Genomic DNA, 15,437 nt, shown 5'->3' with positions numbered 1-15,437 from the left:
TTGAAGGGCATATAGATTGGTTTCACAATGTGGCTATTGTGAATTGGGCTGTTTTAAATGTTGATGTGGCTGCATTACTGTAGTATACTAATTTTAAGTCCTTTGGACTTTAAGTCCTCTAAATAGAGGAGTGGGATAACTGGCTCAAAAGTTGGGTTCATTCCAAGTTTTCTGAGGATTCTCCACACTGAGTGGCTGCACCAATTTGCAACTCTACCAGCAATGTACAAGTGTGCCTTTTCCCCCACATCCACACCAACATCTATTATTGTTTGTGTTCTTGATAATAGCCATTCTAATTGGAGTAAAATGAAGTCTTAGAGTTGTTTTAATTTGTATTTCTCTAATTACTAGAGATGTTGAACACTTTTTCATGTATTTGTTAATACCTGTATGTCTTCTGGGTAGTGTCTGTCCAGTTCCTTGGCCCATTTATTGATTGGGTTCTTTGTAATTTTCGTGTAAAGTTTTGTAAGTTCTTTATAAATTTTGGAGATAAGTGCTCTATCTGAAGTGCATGTGGAAAAGATTTTCTCCCACTCTGTAGGCTCTCTTTTCACATTATTGATTGCATTCTTTGCTGAGAAAAAGTTTTTTAATGCAGAATAGCAGCTCACTTTTTAGTATTACATAATGCAATCCAGTTAATAATGTATAGTTATGTTTAGTTTGCCCAGTACCCCCTTATAATGGCACTTCTAGAAATAACTTTGTTTAAACTTAAAGAACTCTTGAAAGATAAATTTTTATCATGAGATTCTTACAGTTATTTATTTTCATTTGTCAAATATAAAGAGAGTTGATCACAAATCTTGATCCTTTAAAAAGGAATATTAGCATGGAAACCATAAGTATGAAAACATCCTAGAACATCAACAGACATATATTTCAAACTCTATACACTCTAGTGAGATAATATGAAATATTACTATGCCAAAAACTTTTTGCAGTACAGCTAAAATATTAAATTCCCAACTTCTGTTAGGCAGTTGTTGAATATTAGGGCTGTTTATCTCTTTTCCAATATGCAGACTAGGAACTACTATAATGCATTTATAATAATGCTTGCCACAATAAAAATTAATATATTAGTATGCTACTTATTTTTATCTTCATATGTCTCAGGCTGCTTTGAGAAATAAATGTGAAAACAAAATGTATCCAAAAATGTTTGTAGAACTTAAATGTTTGTAGAATTTAAATTTTGAAAGTATCAGAAGATATGGAATTTAGAATACAGGAGCAAATCATCATTTACCTTTTTCATGCTTCTAAATGTTCAATGGAGGAAGAGAATGAGATGATTATTACACAAGTCTAATGATCAAAAGTGATACTGGATGAGTATGATTTAAGTGTGTTCTTTTATCTATGTGGATAGAAAAAAATATGATCAGTTGACATTAAAATGGATAATTAACAAAACAAAACAAAGAGTACCTGTATAAATATTTGGGGAATTGTCCAGAATTGGAATTGGAAGTAACAAGCATCTAGACCTTGTGTTGGGAGAATTCTGGATGTGCTCAGATATAAAAGCAATCCCTTGTGATTGATGGTATAGGAAAAGAGAGCACAAATTTGTAGGAAAAGATGCCACGTGAGGATGAGGAAAGGTGAAGACAGTAGACTAAGCAGAATATATCATTTATCATCTCCCTCTGCCATGTCTTATTTCTAACTATAAGTTGAAAGTAATAATTAGATCAATTTTCTTATACTAAAATTAATTTTCAGAGATATTATGCCCCTTACTATATTATAAAATTGTACTTGGAGTATCATAGTACAGATTTTTAAATTTCAACTTTTAGGAAAATACTCAGTGTTCAGTTTAACTTTGACAGTTTATATTGTTGATAGGAAATTTTTCTTAAAATGGGAATCATCTAATAGGACTCTTTCGTGGAACTGAAAATTAATATGATGCTGAAAATCAGAGTTTTGTGTATTTTCTTGTATATTCAAAGCACTAGTTCTTATTAAGAACTAAAATGCATTCCAGAGGCATTTACAATATTCACCCATTTAATCTTGATGAGAACTTTATAGAATAGGTATTATTACTTTTCTCATTTGAGAATGAAGAGAATGGAAGCCCAGTTCATTTCCAAACCAGGATGAAAACACAGGGCTAACCAAAGTTGGAAGCAAGATTTTCATTCAGTTGGTCTCTTCTAGAGTGTACACACTCAACCACTGTACAACCATAACATTTCAGTTACCTTCCTTGACGTCCCTGGGAAAGCCAGTGATATATAGATGCATCAATGGTCGTCCTCTACCTAGGGTATTAGAGAGTGTTTAGTTTTACCTTGGCTGCTATTGTTACTGGGTATGAAGGATCTAAACCTTGGCTCTTCTAAAATTTCTAATAAGTATTCAAAATTACCTTTTCTTCACAAATTATATGTTGTTGCCTGAAAATAAGGAGTTGTAGAAAATGCAATAATTGCTTGCAAAAGCACTAGCAAGAAAAACACTCTAAAGGAAATGTGGGAATAGTTTACAGCAAGGTTCAGATTAATTCAGTGAGGAGTCAATTAATTTGAAAGGATAAAACACAGGTAATCCATTGCACATAGTGGCAAAATATTTACTTAAATTATTCCCTCTGGTCACCTGGAATGAATTGCCCATTGAGAGCTAGGCTTGAGCAGATTTAGTGGTATTATGATCAATGATCATGACGGGTTTACACTGGGCAGTATAGTTGAGGGATGGAGAGTTGGCAGCTTCTGACAATACTGCAAGGACAGTGACCCAGCTCGGGATTTAAATTCTCATCTCAAAGGCAGGTGAGAACACAGGGATTTTCTTTTTACGATAAAGTAATCACTTACCTTTTGAGTCGCAAGGCTTACATTCACACACATTTTAAAGGGAAATCTGAACCTTCATTTTGGTGAATTACAGCATTATATTAGCTTCCTGGGATGGCTGAAACATAGTACTAAAACATGGTATTTCAAACAACTGAAATACATTGCTTCCCATTTCTGGAAGCTACAAGTCTGAAATCAAGGTGTCAGCAGGACCCTGCTCTCTCTGACAGCTCTAGGCACAGAATACTTCCTTGCCTGTTCTAGCTTTCTGGAATGTTACAGTCATCCTTGGCACTTCTTGGCTGTTAGCTGCACCACTCGAGTTATGGGGTGCCTTCTTGCCATGTGTCTGCACATGAACTTCCTCCCTGCATACTTGTCTCTGTGCCTAAATGTCTCCTTTTAACAAGGACACCAGTTACATGAAATTTGGACCTGCTTTATTGACCTCTTTTTAAGTTTATTACTGCTCTAAAAATTCTAATTCTAAATAAGGCCACATTTGGAGGGTCTTCATGAAATTTATTTTTGAGGAGACACAATTTGGCATACAACCAGAGTAGCCTGAATATGTAGTAATTAATTTCAAATCTCTTATGTTAAAATTGGGCATTAAGAGAGAGCAGGATGACAAAATTTGGGAAGCTTTCATTTGATAAAATTCCAGTGACACAGATATGGTTCTTTAATCCCGCCAAAACACTCTGCCAAAATTTGACGAACTACTTTTATCTTTTTTCTAAAAAGCAAAATGAATCCACATCAGGAAATGATCTTGAGAGATGAGATGCTTAATTTTATGAATCAGTATGACTGGGCCAGGGGATGGCTAGATATCTGGTTTGACATTATTACTAAGTCTGACTATGAGAGAACTTTCAGAAGAATTAGCATTGGGATCAGTGAACTGAGTAAGATGATCCTCCCCAAGGTTGAATGGATCACCCAATCTGTTAAGGAGCTGAATAGAAAAGGCAGAAGAAGTTTGAATTTATTATTTTTCTGAGTGTCAGTTGGGTCACAGGTATACTGGTCTCAGTTTTCCATATTGTCAGACCTTCAGAGTTGTGTTGGGGTTGGAATCTCCACCATCAGATCTATGGCTGCATGCCAGCAAACTACCCCACCAGTATTTCTGAATCTTCACTCAGGCAATAGATAATGGAACTTCCACACTTCCATAATAATGTTAACCAGTATCTTATTGTAGACTTTTCAGTGTCTGTATATCTATACCTATGTCGCTGTCTATGCCAAATTCTATATATTTATCTGTATCAATTTCTATATCCTACTAGTTACTTTCTCCAGAGAGTCCTGACTAATACAACTGGGATGCAGATTATCCTCATCCATCTTCTATCTTCCTTCCTTGCCACTAGATCTTTAAACAACATCATACCCAGAATGTTTCTGGGGAGAAATTACAAAGTCAAAAATGTTTATAATGGTTTACACAAAAATAATTGCAATATTTGATCTGTTTCCAAATTTATTAGAATCAGAAACCTAGGAATTATGTGAGGAAGTATTGCTGTTGCTATAGCATTTCCATCAATGGAAAATTTAATAAGTTATTTCACTTGAGGATGCATTTACTAATGTGCTGCCAGAAATTCTTGAATTAATATGTTTGTTTAAGAGGCTGGGTGTGTAGTGCATGCCTGTAATCCCAGCAGTTCAGGGGCTGAGGCAGGAAAATCGTAAGTTCAAAGTCAACCTCAGCAACCTAATGTAAGGCCCTAATCAACTCAGCAAGACCCTGTCTCTAAATAAAATATACAAAAGTGCTGGGGATATGGCTTGGTGGTTAAGTATCTCTGAGTTCAATCCTCAGTAAAAAAAAAAAAAAAAAAATAGAAAAAAGAAACTAGGAGAGATTTTAACTGCTGGTTCATTTTGTTCTCTTTATTTGGAAATCATCAATAGTTCATTGTATATGAAATAGGCATTTCAAAACTTTCATGATAAAATGTAGAAAAGATATTCAAACACTTAAGGAATTGAAATAGCAAAGTTGACGGATCATATGTAATAAAACATTAACACCTTCCCAGGACTCCTGAGAGAATCCAGAGATTACTCTATTTTTGATGTACTGAGTACATTGATGAGTAGAATATCAAACTTTGAATTACTTAAAACTGTTCTATTAGGTATAAAGGAAATGCTACTACTGAAAGAGACTCTCTTTTTAGATTTGATCAATAGATTTACTCCTGGAGTATCAGGCATAAAGTAGTAAAATATTAGTTCTATATCTGGATGGCATGATAATACGAAATGAATGCCATAGAGCAATTCATATTTACTGTGATGATGATTGTGACCTGATTTTGTTATTGTATTATCATTACATAAGACATAACTACTGGAGGAAACGGTACAGGTACATTGGACTTATCTTGACTTCTCTCTAATTCAAAAAACATTGTATGTTTTGAAACTGAAGAACTTGCCATATAATGGTTTCTCAGGCCTACAAAGCCCTTTATGAATGATTTAGCAAATGAGCTATGAAGATCTTTCCTACTGGCAGGTGAATCACAGTAGAATTTTGTGTTCCTAGGGAATTGTGTAGTAGCTTAGAGAATGTTCCCCCAAACTTCCCCAAGTGGAGTTTCCTCAGAATATATTTGCTCTGAATAGTGGCTACAAGTTCCATTGGTAAAAATCCTAAGGAAGATAAATGCATGGAGCTGTCTTAGGGTCTTTCCTAAATAGAACCTCATCCCTGCTTCTTTCAAGGAACCCTTCGTCTGTAAACTAATTCAGGACTGGGAAGTATACCAAGGAACATTTTAGGGGATTCAAGGCAATGTCTAGGCTTAGAAGATTGTCTTAAAATCTTATACCGCAATTTAGCAGATAACAGATCTTTGTGACATCTAGTGTGTTCTTGCAGTAATACCATCAGTTTGCCTAACACTAGATTCCTGAAGTTAACATTCTGATTACCAGTACTACTTTTTGACTGTTAGAGTAACCAAGACAATACTTTGTTAACAATAATTAAATCAGTAAATTCAGAATAAAACAGATTAGTCTCCATGATATGGAAGGACCTGAGCTAATCCGTTGAAGACCATAAGAGTAAGACCAATCTACCCTACGGAATAGGAAATGCTGCCATCAGACTCCCTTAGGATGTGAGCTTCAAAGGCAGCTCACATGTAGATTTCTAACCTCTAGCCTACTCTGCAGATTTCCGTCTTACTAACTGTGTAAGTCAATTTCCCTCCCCCTCCCTCTCTCCTCCTCCTCCTCCTCTTCCTCTTCCTCCTCCTCCCCCTTCTTCCTCTTCTTCTTCTTCTTCTTCTTCCTCCTCCTGCTCCTCCTCTCCTCCTCCTCCTCCTCTTCCTCCTCCTCTCCCTTCTTCCTCTTCTTCTTCTTCTTCTTCCTCCTCCTGCTCCTCCTCTCCTCCTCCTCCTCCTTCTTCTTTTCTTCTCCTGTCCTTTTCCTTCTTATCGCTCTCCTGTACCCTTTCTGCCATTCTTTGTAGGGTTGAGGATTAAACTCAGGGCCTCACACATGCTAGGCAAGAACTCTACCATTAGCTACAAATGGAACCCTTTCTTTTTCTAGATAGGTAAATGGATAGATAAATAGATAGACAAAAATATTCACATGCTTTTTTCCTTCCATGATTTTGTGTGTGTGTGTGTGTGTGTGTGTGTGTGTGTGTGTGTGTTTATTCTCTTATTGATGCTATTTTTATGGAGAAATCTGACTAAGAAGTTAAATCTACTCTTGTATAAACCCTGAATATTGTAGATTAGTCTCTGGGTGGTAACAAGGGAGATGAGCAGAGGTTAGTGTTTCAAATTGTCTTTGAATCCTATTTGTCTTTGAAGAATGGCAAAGCAATTAAGCTAGGTGTGTTCAGACAGCCTGTAATTTCAGTGACTTGGGAGGCTAAGGGAAATTTAGGGAGATCTTCAGCAAATTAGTGAGATTGTATCTCAAAATAAAATAACTAAAAGGACTGGGGATGTAGCTCAGTGACAAAATTAACCTTGTTTAATGTTCAATACAAAAAGGAAAAGGAAAAAGAAAAAAAAAAGATAAAGATGTGAGGAGTTATTAAAACTCCTTAAGACCCCAGAAATATTACAAGGCTCTAGAAGTTGAGAAACATTCCTGACAACCAACCAGGACTTCAATAATACATCCATATGGAGCTAAAATCTGCCAGTACTCTGAATCTAAAGCTGGACTCTCCTTCTGCGCTCCTGTTAAGAGCTCAGACCTGAGCACACATTGATTTTAACTTTGTGAAACTCTAAATAGAGTTCTTGCTGAAGATCATCCTACTTCTGTCCTACACAACTCTAAGGTTAAAAATCTGTGGTATATTAATCAGTTAGTTTTTGCAACTTATTTCTCTGAAATTAAAAAAAATAGTTTTAGAAGATAACCCATAGGCCACAGTAAAATTTTTTAAGTTCTAATTTTTTGGCACATATCCAAGTACCTAATACCCCAATAATACCATACCCCAATTTCATACCCCAATAATGAAAGTTGAGTCACTTCCCTCACAGTCTTACTAATAAAATGTTTAATTTGACTCATCAAAGGCACATTTATGTCTTGCAAGATGATAATCTCTCAAACTTGGGTGCTGCTATTCTCCAGAGTAAGATATGTATTTTGAATAAGCCACCATTATATGGTTCTATATTTCTGTTTTAGTCAGATGCTTTAATTATGTGATTAAAAGACTTGACAAGAACAATTAGAGGAGGAAAAGTTAATTTGGGGTTTCACAGTTTCAGAGTTCTTAGTCCACAGACATTCAGTTCCATTCCTCTGGGCTTGAGGTGAGGCAGAACATTATGGTGGAAGAGTGTGGGGGAGGGAAGTTTGCTCACATGGTTATCAGAAAGCAGAAAGAGAGAGAGACTCCACTTTCTTGATATAAATATATACCCCCAAGGCAGGACCCCAATGTCCATCTCTGCCAGTCACACCCTACCCACCTTCAATTACCACTCAATTAATCCTTTCAGGTGATTAATTCACACTGATTGGGTCATGGCTATCATAACCCAATCATTTCTCCTCTAAACTTTCTTGCATTGGGAGATACCTCACATACAAACTATAACATTTTCCCAAAATCATGTTATTAAGGTAGTAATGTCCAGACAAAAATGAACAATTCATTAATAGACTTTAGTTGTCTACTGAAAAATATTCTCAGCCTTGCCAATCTTTGTTCTTCTGTTTTAGAGGCATTAGTATCCTATGGAATATTTATGTGAACTGATAAGTTCTGCTATTGCTCCATTTAGAAGACACAGAACAACCCAGTGGACTGATTTTAGCCTCTCATTCATATAGAAAAACAGAAAAATCAAGTAATGGATTCTAATTGTCAAGAAGAAATAGCATGATCACCACATGAAAGATTTGCTGAAGCTGATGTCTGTGGGGCAAGGAATTTTTTTATTATCTCATTACTATAATTTAATTAAAAATACATCTAACCCATATAGACAAGATCACCAAGGATCCATAGAAATGAATTTGAGTCAGCCCAAAAAGTATATCACCCTGACATTAAAAGGATATTGTATGAAATTAAGGACAAATAGAGGGGTATTTTAAGGAGGAAATCCTAAGACCAATTATGACCTTGGAACTTATTTAAAAAATGAGGAATGTGGGGAGTTTGTCAATAGTTTCCTTTATTTGTTATGTATATATTTGTCAATTTTCTCTTTTTCTTCTGATAATATTCTTTCTCTATAAATTTTCCAGGTATGTAAGATGCTATTAAATGTTATGCAGTCCCTACTTCACAGTGCTGAGAAACAGGAACTGATTTGAGGAGGAATGAATATGTGCCAGAGACAAATATATCGACAGTTGCTCCTATATCTTTAATCTAAGCAGAATTTTAAATGTGTTTCATTTTGTGAAGAGAAAGTTACTTATGTTAGGCACAGACATAGATATTTTGCTATTTTAAAATATTATTCATATACATATATACATACATATATATATACATATACATGGGGCACAGTGTCATAATTCAATACATGTATACAAAATGTATTTATCACATCAGAGTATTTAATGGTTCCATAACTTTTTCACTAACTTATGTTTAGTATTTTAAGTAAATAACTATGTTTATTGCAGCACTATTCTCAATAGCTCAAATATAGAATCAGTTCAGATTCCCATCAACAGATGAAAGGAAAAAGAAAATATGGTATAGACAAAAGGGAATATTTTTCACTCATAAAAATAATTATATTCTATCATTTTCATTAAATGAATAAAATTAGAATGTTAAGAGAAATAAGTAAGAAATAAAGACAAATACTGTAAGTTCTTTCTCATATGTGGAAGCTAGAGTTTTAAAGTAACTGTGGTTCATGTATACTTTCCTCCTATTTGCTGACTGTTACATTTAGTCATCTTCATGAAATATGTTAGGCTAATTTTTTCATAACTTAAATTCATCTGGCAGTCAATTTCTGATCAGAATGTAGAATGATAAGAAAAGAGAATAGAGTTTGGAAAGGTGGGAGCAGGGAAAATCAAGGGCTGTTGGATATGAAAACATACATTGGGTATGAAAACACAGAGGAATAATTTCTAGTGTTCTATGGCACGGTGGGGTGGCTATTGTTCACACAGTCTCATACATGTTTTATGAAATTGTAGAGGATGAACTGAAATGCTATTGTTTTCCACATGGTTGAGTACATACACAGATATGAAGTGGTTAAATTGACAAAACATCTTCTATGGATTAGCTTACTCAATATCTATTTTTATTTCCTTCTACCTTGTCTTCCGGAAATCTGTATTTCTCAGGGTCCCTCATGACTAATGTACTTGATGAGGTCTGAAGTTAAGCCGAGGAGCAGTCCTATCATTAGACAGGATGAGAAATAAGCAACATGGTTGTGGATTTGAGGTGTACATTTCTTTCAGACACATTGTTAACAGACATTTCTGGTAGAAGTTCAGAGCTTCATCTATAGCATGTTAAATTCCAATAGGTACCATTTTGAAATAAATTTCTGTTAGAAGAGTCTTGTGGGATGGAAGGATATTTTTCATAAAGACAATTGTTTTGGCAATGTAGCATTTATATCTGGTTTTCCAGTTCTTCTGGATATTTCATATAATACTGAAACTCTCATCACATGTCTTTCTACTAAATCTAGAATAGATGTGATTCTCTCTGATACAAAATCCTAAATAACATGGAGTGAATAGATTTTCCGGATGATAATGGAAAAATCTGCAGTCAAGAAACATTAAGGAGTGAGGCAAGTTTTAAAATAATTACGGTCCATGTATACTTTTATTTGTTGACTTTTAATTTTTGTGACCTTCATGAAACCTTTTAGTCCAACTTTCTCATGACTTAAATTCCTCTGGCAGCCAATTTCTGAAAAGCAATCACAGAACAGTAATTCATTGTTACCAGTGAATGCTACAGAGCCATCACAGGAGCAATTTCTTTCATTTTTCTAAATAATTATAGCTGCTCGTGCTAGAACCATTCTAGTAAAGGTCACTTGCTATTTCTGTTATGCCTCTCTTTCTTATTTCTTAGCCATTTTAATTTTATAATTGATAAATCTGTCTGGGTAAATTGCTTTCATGGAAAATTTAAAAAAATATTGATTCTCTGGGCATGTAAATAAAAGTAATATCTATTCTAAGTAGTACTTTTCAATATATATGTGTTCATGAGAATTTGTGCTTTGTTTAATTTATAATTTATATATTGAAATGAAAAGTGAATCAAAATGGCAGATCTACTGAGTTTAATTAAATATTTAAAATAGAATGTAGGCATCATGTTAGAATTAAACTTTTCTACTACAAAAGTGTCTTTGGGAGGTATAAATATTAGAAGCAGAACAGTGTCTGCCCTCTTAATATATGTCAGTGTGGAGATTCCTCACAATTCATAACCTGCAACTACCACACCGGCCCCATTCAGGAGCAGGAAGGAGTCTGGTGTTGCATCATTTGGCTGAATTTTTCTAATAGTTTGGATATTGGAGGCTGATTTTATTACTCTGTGCAGTAAACATATATATCAATACTTATCTCAGCTATCACAGGTCCAGATTATTTTAGCAGGATATAAGATACTTTAAAGTATCAAAGAGTAGTGGATTTAAAACATGATTCAATATGAATTCAATAAGAATTTTAAGTATGATGGATGTTTAACTTTGTCAAATAGTTTTCTGAAATTAGAGAGAGGGTCATGTGATTTTTAAAAATTATTAATATATCATCTTGTATTCAGCATGGATTGTTAAAGGTTAGATAACATTTGTGCTACTGGAAGAAACAGGTTTTTTTTTATATTGTGATGAATTTTATTTTAGAACATTGGCTTTATTTTGAGAGAGTATTTTATCTGTAATTCATTAAAATATTTTTATTAGGTTTAGTTTTCAAGGGTTTAAGAGTTTATAAGTACAGTCTCCTTTTCGTTGTGTTTCTCTATGAAGTATATGAAAGATTGGTTTTATATTTTTCATATATTTTTAAATTAGTAACTATAGGGAGCTGAGATTTTATTTTTGAAATGAATTTCTTTAACATATTAAATTATTTTAATACCTTTTAGATACTTTGGGTTATCTATTTCTCTCATTTTTAAGGTGAACTTTTAGAAAAAGCGTTCCTTTAATTAAAATGATCAAATTTAAAAATTGCTTTTATGGTTTTACTATTATATTTAACATTTCTCTCCATATATAGTGATGTTACTGATTAACCTTTAATATATTAGCATTTTATTTTCTTCTTCATCAGTCTAGTAGTGAAGAATTATGCATTTAATAGTTTAAAAATTACCTTTTAATCTTTGCTATTTTTTCAGTTCTATACATGCCTTCCAATTTTAATATTCCTTTTTGTCTAGTTTTTCTTCCTTTTTTACTTTGCTACTTGATTTCTTTATTTTCAAAATGGCAGTTTATATGTTGATCTTCAACATTCATTATTTTTCTAGTATATCCATTTATGGATATGAATTTTCTTCTAAGCATTATTTCAGTTTCAGTGCACAAGCTTTGGTTGTTTTTTTGGTTTGTTTTGGTTCTGGGAATTGAGCCCAGGGGCACTGTACTATTGGACCACTTGGGCATATCCCCAGACCTTTTGATTTTTTTTCTATTTTGAGACAGAGACATGCTAAGTAGCTTAGGGCCTCACCAAATTGCTGAGACTGGTCTCAAATTTGAGATTCTCCTACCTCAGTTTCCTGAGTCGTAGGGATTACAGGCATGTGGCACTCCAGTAACTTTCAGTGTTTTGTCTGCTATATTTTTCTTCACATTATCATAATTAGTACAAAAACAGTTAAATAGAAGTTTGAATCATATTGTCAGGAAGCATATTCAACAATTTCCACCCTTTCTTGGATTTTTCCCATTATATTTTGGTTCCTATTTTACAATTTAATTCTGCTGTGACCAGTGAACACATTTTAAATCTCTTCAATCTTTTGAAATATGTCAAAGATATTTTCATATCTTACAAAAAGTTCAATTTAGATAAAATTTTAATAGGGATTTAATATCTAATTTTTATTTTTGTTGGGTGCCATATATGCCAACCAGTCAAGATTATTTTTATTTCCATATTTTCTTTGTCAATATTTAATACTTTTTAATCATTCAGAGAATTTTTAAGATATACTATGATTATATAGTTAACTATCTCTTTAATAATATTTTAAAACTATGTATTTTCAATGAGTATGTTTTATTGCATTTAAATTTGAAATATATCTTCCTGAGAGATTGTTGCATTGTCATTATGAGAAGTTCTTGCTTGTTGTCAGAAATGTTTCTTTCTTTAAGGTACTTCTGACCAATATTAAAATAATTGCTAGTATTTGTACTGATCATGTTTTTCAAATAAAAATATTTTGTTTATGAGAATTTAAAAAAATTATTGGTATATATTAATATTTTAAAATATCAAATTGTCTGTGTTCTTTTACTTTTCTCACATTGCCTGTAAATGTATAGATGACTTTAGATTTTTAATGGATTTGATATTTTTCTTCATATTAGAGCATCTATCTTCTTTATACTTAATGTAAATTCCTACTTTATTTGTCATTTTACCATTGTTTTCTGTTCAGCCCTTTTGAAGCCCTCTTCTCACTACTTATTTTAGAATAGGTACATTTCAAAAATGAAATATCTTGTAGTTGAATAAAATGTGACAAAATTATTCACATATAGATATGATTTTACATTATCTCAAAGTTCAACTTTAAAAAATCACTGCACTATCTCTTAATAGAACCATATTTTTAGCTTCTATTCTGATTAATTTCTACTTCTGAAAGAATATCTCAAGCCTTAACACTGAATTATCTTTTAAGAACTACTTACTTTCATTTTTCTTTTTTTTGTTTTGCTGCTTTTTATAATGAACTGTATTATATTTTTATTGAAGGACTTTAAAATTTCTTCATCATCTAGAAATAAGTTCTGGAACAGATATCATTCACAATTTATATAAATAGGAACTAAAATTGTCAAGAGTTCACATTTTTCTCTGTTTATATGTGTTTTGCATTATTTTAGGGAAGTATTTAGGGATAGCACTGATGATATAGGCATAATATCTTGAATGAACTCCCTTTAACTGGCATACAACAGTATCCCATCCTCAGACCTCAGCAAACAGGCTTTTTTCCTCCAAACTCTGAAGTACTTCCACTGTTTAAACTGAAGGCTTAACAAAAACCATTTGAGTTTGATCCCTATAAATAGTTATACAGGTTGGATTTTAAATATCACTTATATGTTTGAATAAAACATTTGATTAATATTTGGAATTAGAATTTGAAAAGAATGAGAATTTGGGAAATGCAAATCAAAACTACCCTAAGATTTCATCTCACCCCAATTAGAATGGCGATTATCAAGAATACAAGCAACAATAGGTGTTGGCCAGGATGTGGTGAAAAAGGAACACTCATACATTGCTGGTGGGGTTGCAAATTAGTGCAACCACTCTGGAAAGCAGTGTGGAGATTCCTCAGAAAGCTTGGAATGGAAACACCATTTGACCCAGCTATCCCACTCCTTGGCCTATACCCAAAGGACTTAAAATCAGCATACTACAGAGATACAGCCACATCAATGTTCACTGCTGCTCAATTCACCATAGCCAGATTGTGGAACCAACCTAGATGCCCTTCAGTTGATGAATGGATAAAGAAACTGTGGCATATTTATACAATGGAATATTACTCCGCAATGAAGAATGATAAAATCATGGCATTTGTAGGCAAATGGTCGAAATTGGAGAATATCATGCTAAGTGAGATAAGCCAATCTCAAAAAACTAAAGGACGAATGATCTCGCTGATAAGCGGATGAGGACATATAATGGGGGGTGGGACGGGCTAGCATTAGGTTTAGGGTTAGGTTTAGAGTTAGGCTAAGGAGAGCAGTAAGAATGAAGGAAAGAAGGACTGTGTAGAGGGAAAAGAGGGGTGGGAGGGGTGGGAGGGGTGGGAGGAGTGGGGGGGGTGGGGGAAAAATATAATAAACATCATTACCCTATGTAAACGTAAAAAAAAAAATAAATAAATAAAAAAAAATAAATAAAAAAATAAAATTAAAATTTTTGAATAAAACATTTGATTAATATTTGGAATTAGAATTTGAAAAGAATGAGAATTTTTAAAATTAAAATTCAACTAAATTTTGTAGATATTCAAGACAGTAAATTTGTTAATAAACATGCTATCAAATTAGGCTTATGCAAAATATTTGTGTAGCAAAATCTAGAATAAATTATAAAGCTGCTTTTTTCAGTTTATTAAATATCTCTAAACTCTAACTCTTAAGAGGAATTATAAGTGGGAATAACAAAGGGTTCATACGGACTATGTTCGTGTGAACATGTACCATGAACAATCAGTGAAAAAACAACATAGAAAAAAAGTCCCTCTAAATTACATGAATATTTTCACAAGTGACTATAAAAATTAATATTAAAGAAAAAGTGTGCAATAAATACAAATTATTTTTTGATTCCTTTCCTTTTCACCTTTTTTTTTGTTTTTTATTAATCAGTCACGTATACTTCATTGCCGGGGTCCAGCCCTAGCAGGAGTCCATGGGTTCCACACCGGTAAACGGGGAGTGGGGAGACAGCGTCGGCGATGGATGGAGAATGAAAGACACAGACTCTAGTTCTGGTGCAATCAATCCCACTTTATTCTGGGGAGGGCTGGGTTTATATACAGTTTTCTTCAGGCTATAATGGCAGTCTTGTGGTTAATATTAAAGAAGTTTTCAAAGCATAGGCAGAAAACAACAACCTTACAGATCATCCTTACCTAATCACAATTGTTTTAAGAATATCTAACTACATTGATGAGCTAATACAATGTTTATTTCCTTAATATCTAAACTCTATGTGACCTAAGACTATTCTTATTATTCTCGCGGTTAAAGTGATAGACAAGTAATCTCATGTGACCATTTCTATTAGGTCCCTCTGGTTAATATCTAAATTGCTGAGTTAAGGGTTACAGGAGGGCAGCGGTCCCAATGGTTATTGTGTGCCAACATTTATTAT

Source organism: Sciurus carolinensis, chromosome 10, assembly GCF_902686445.1.
Source record: "Sciurus carolinensis chromosome 10, mSciCar1.2, whole genome shotgun sequence".
NCBI classification, from domain to species: Eukaryota; Metazoa; Chordata; class Mammalia; order Rodentia; family Sciuridae; genus Sciurus; species Sciurus carolinensis.
The sequence above is the reverse complement of the archived record's forward strand: the minus strand, read 5'-3'. Positions refer to the sequence as shown.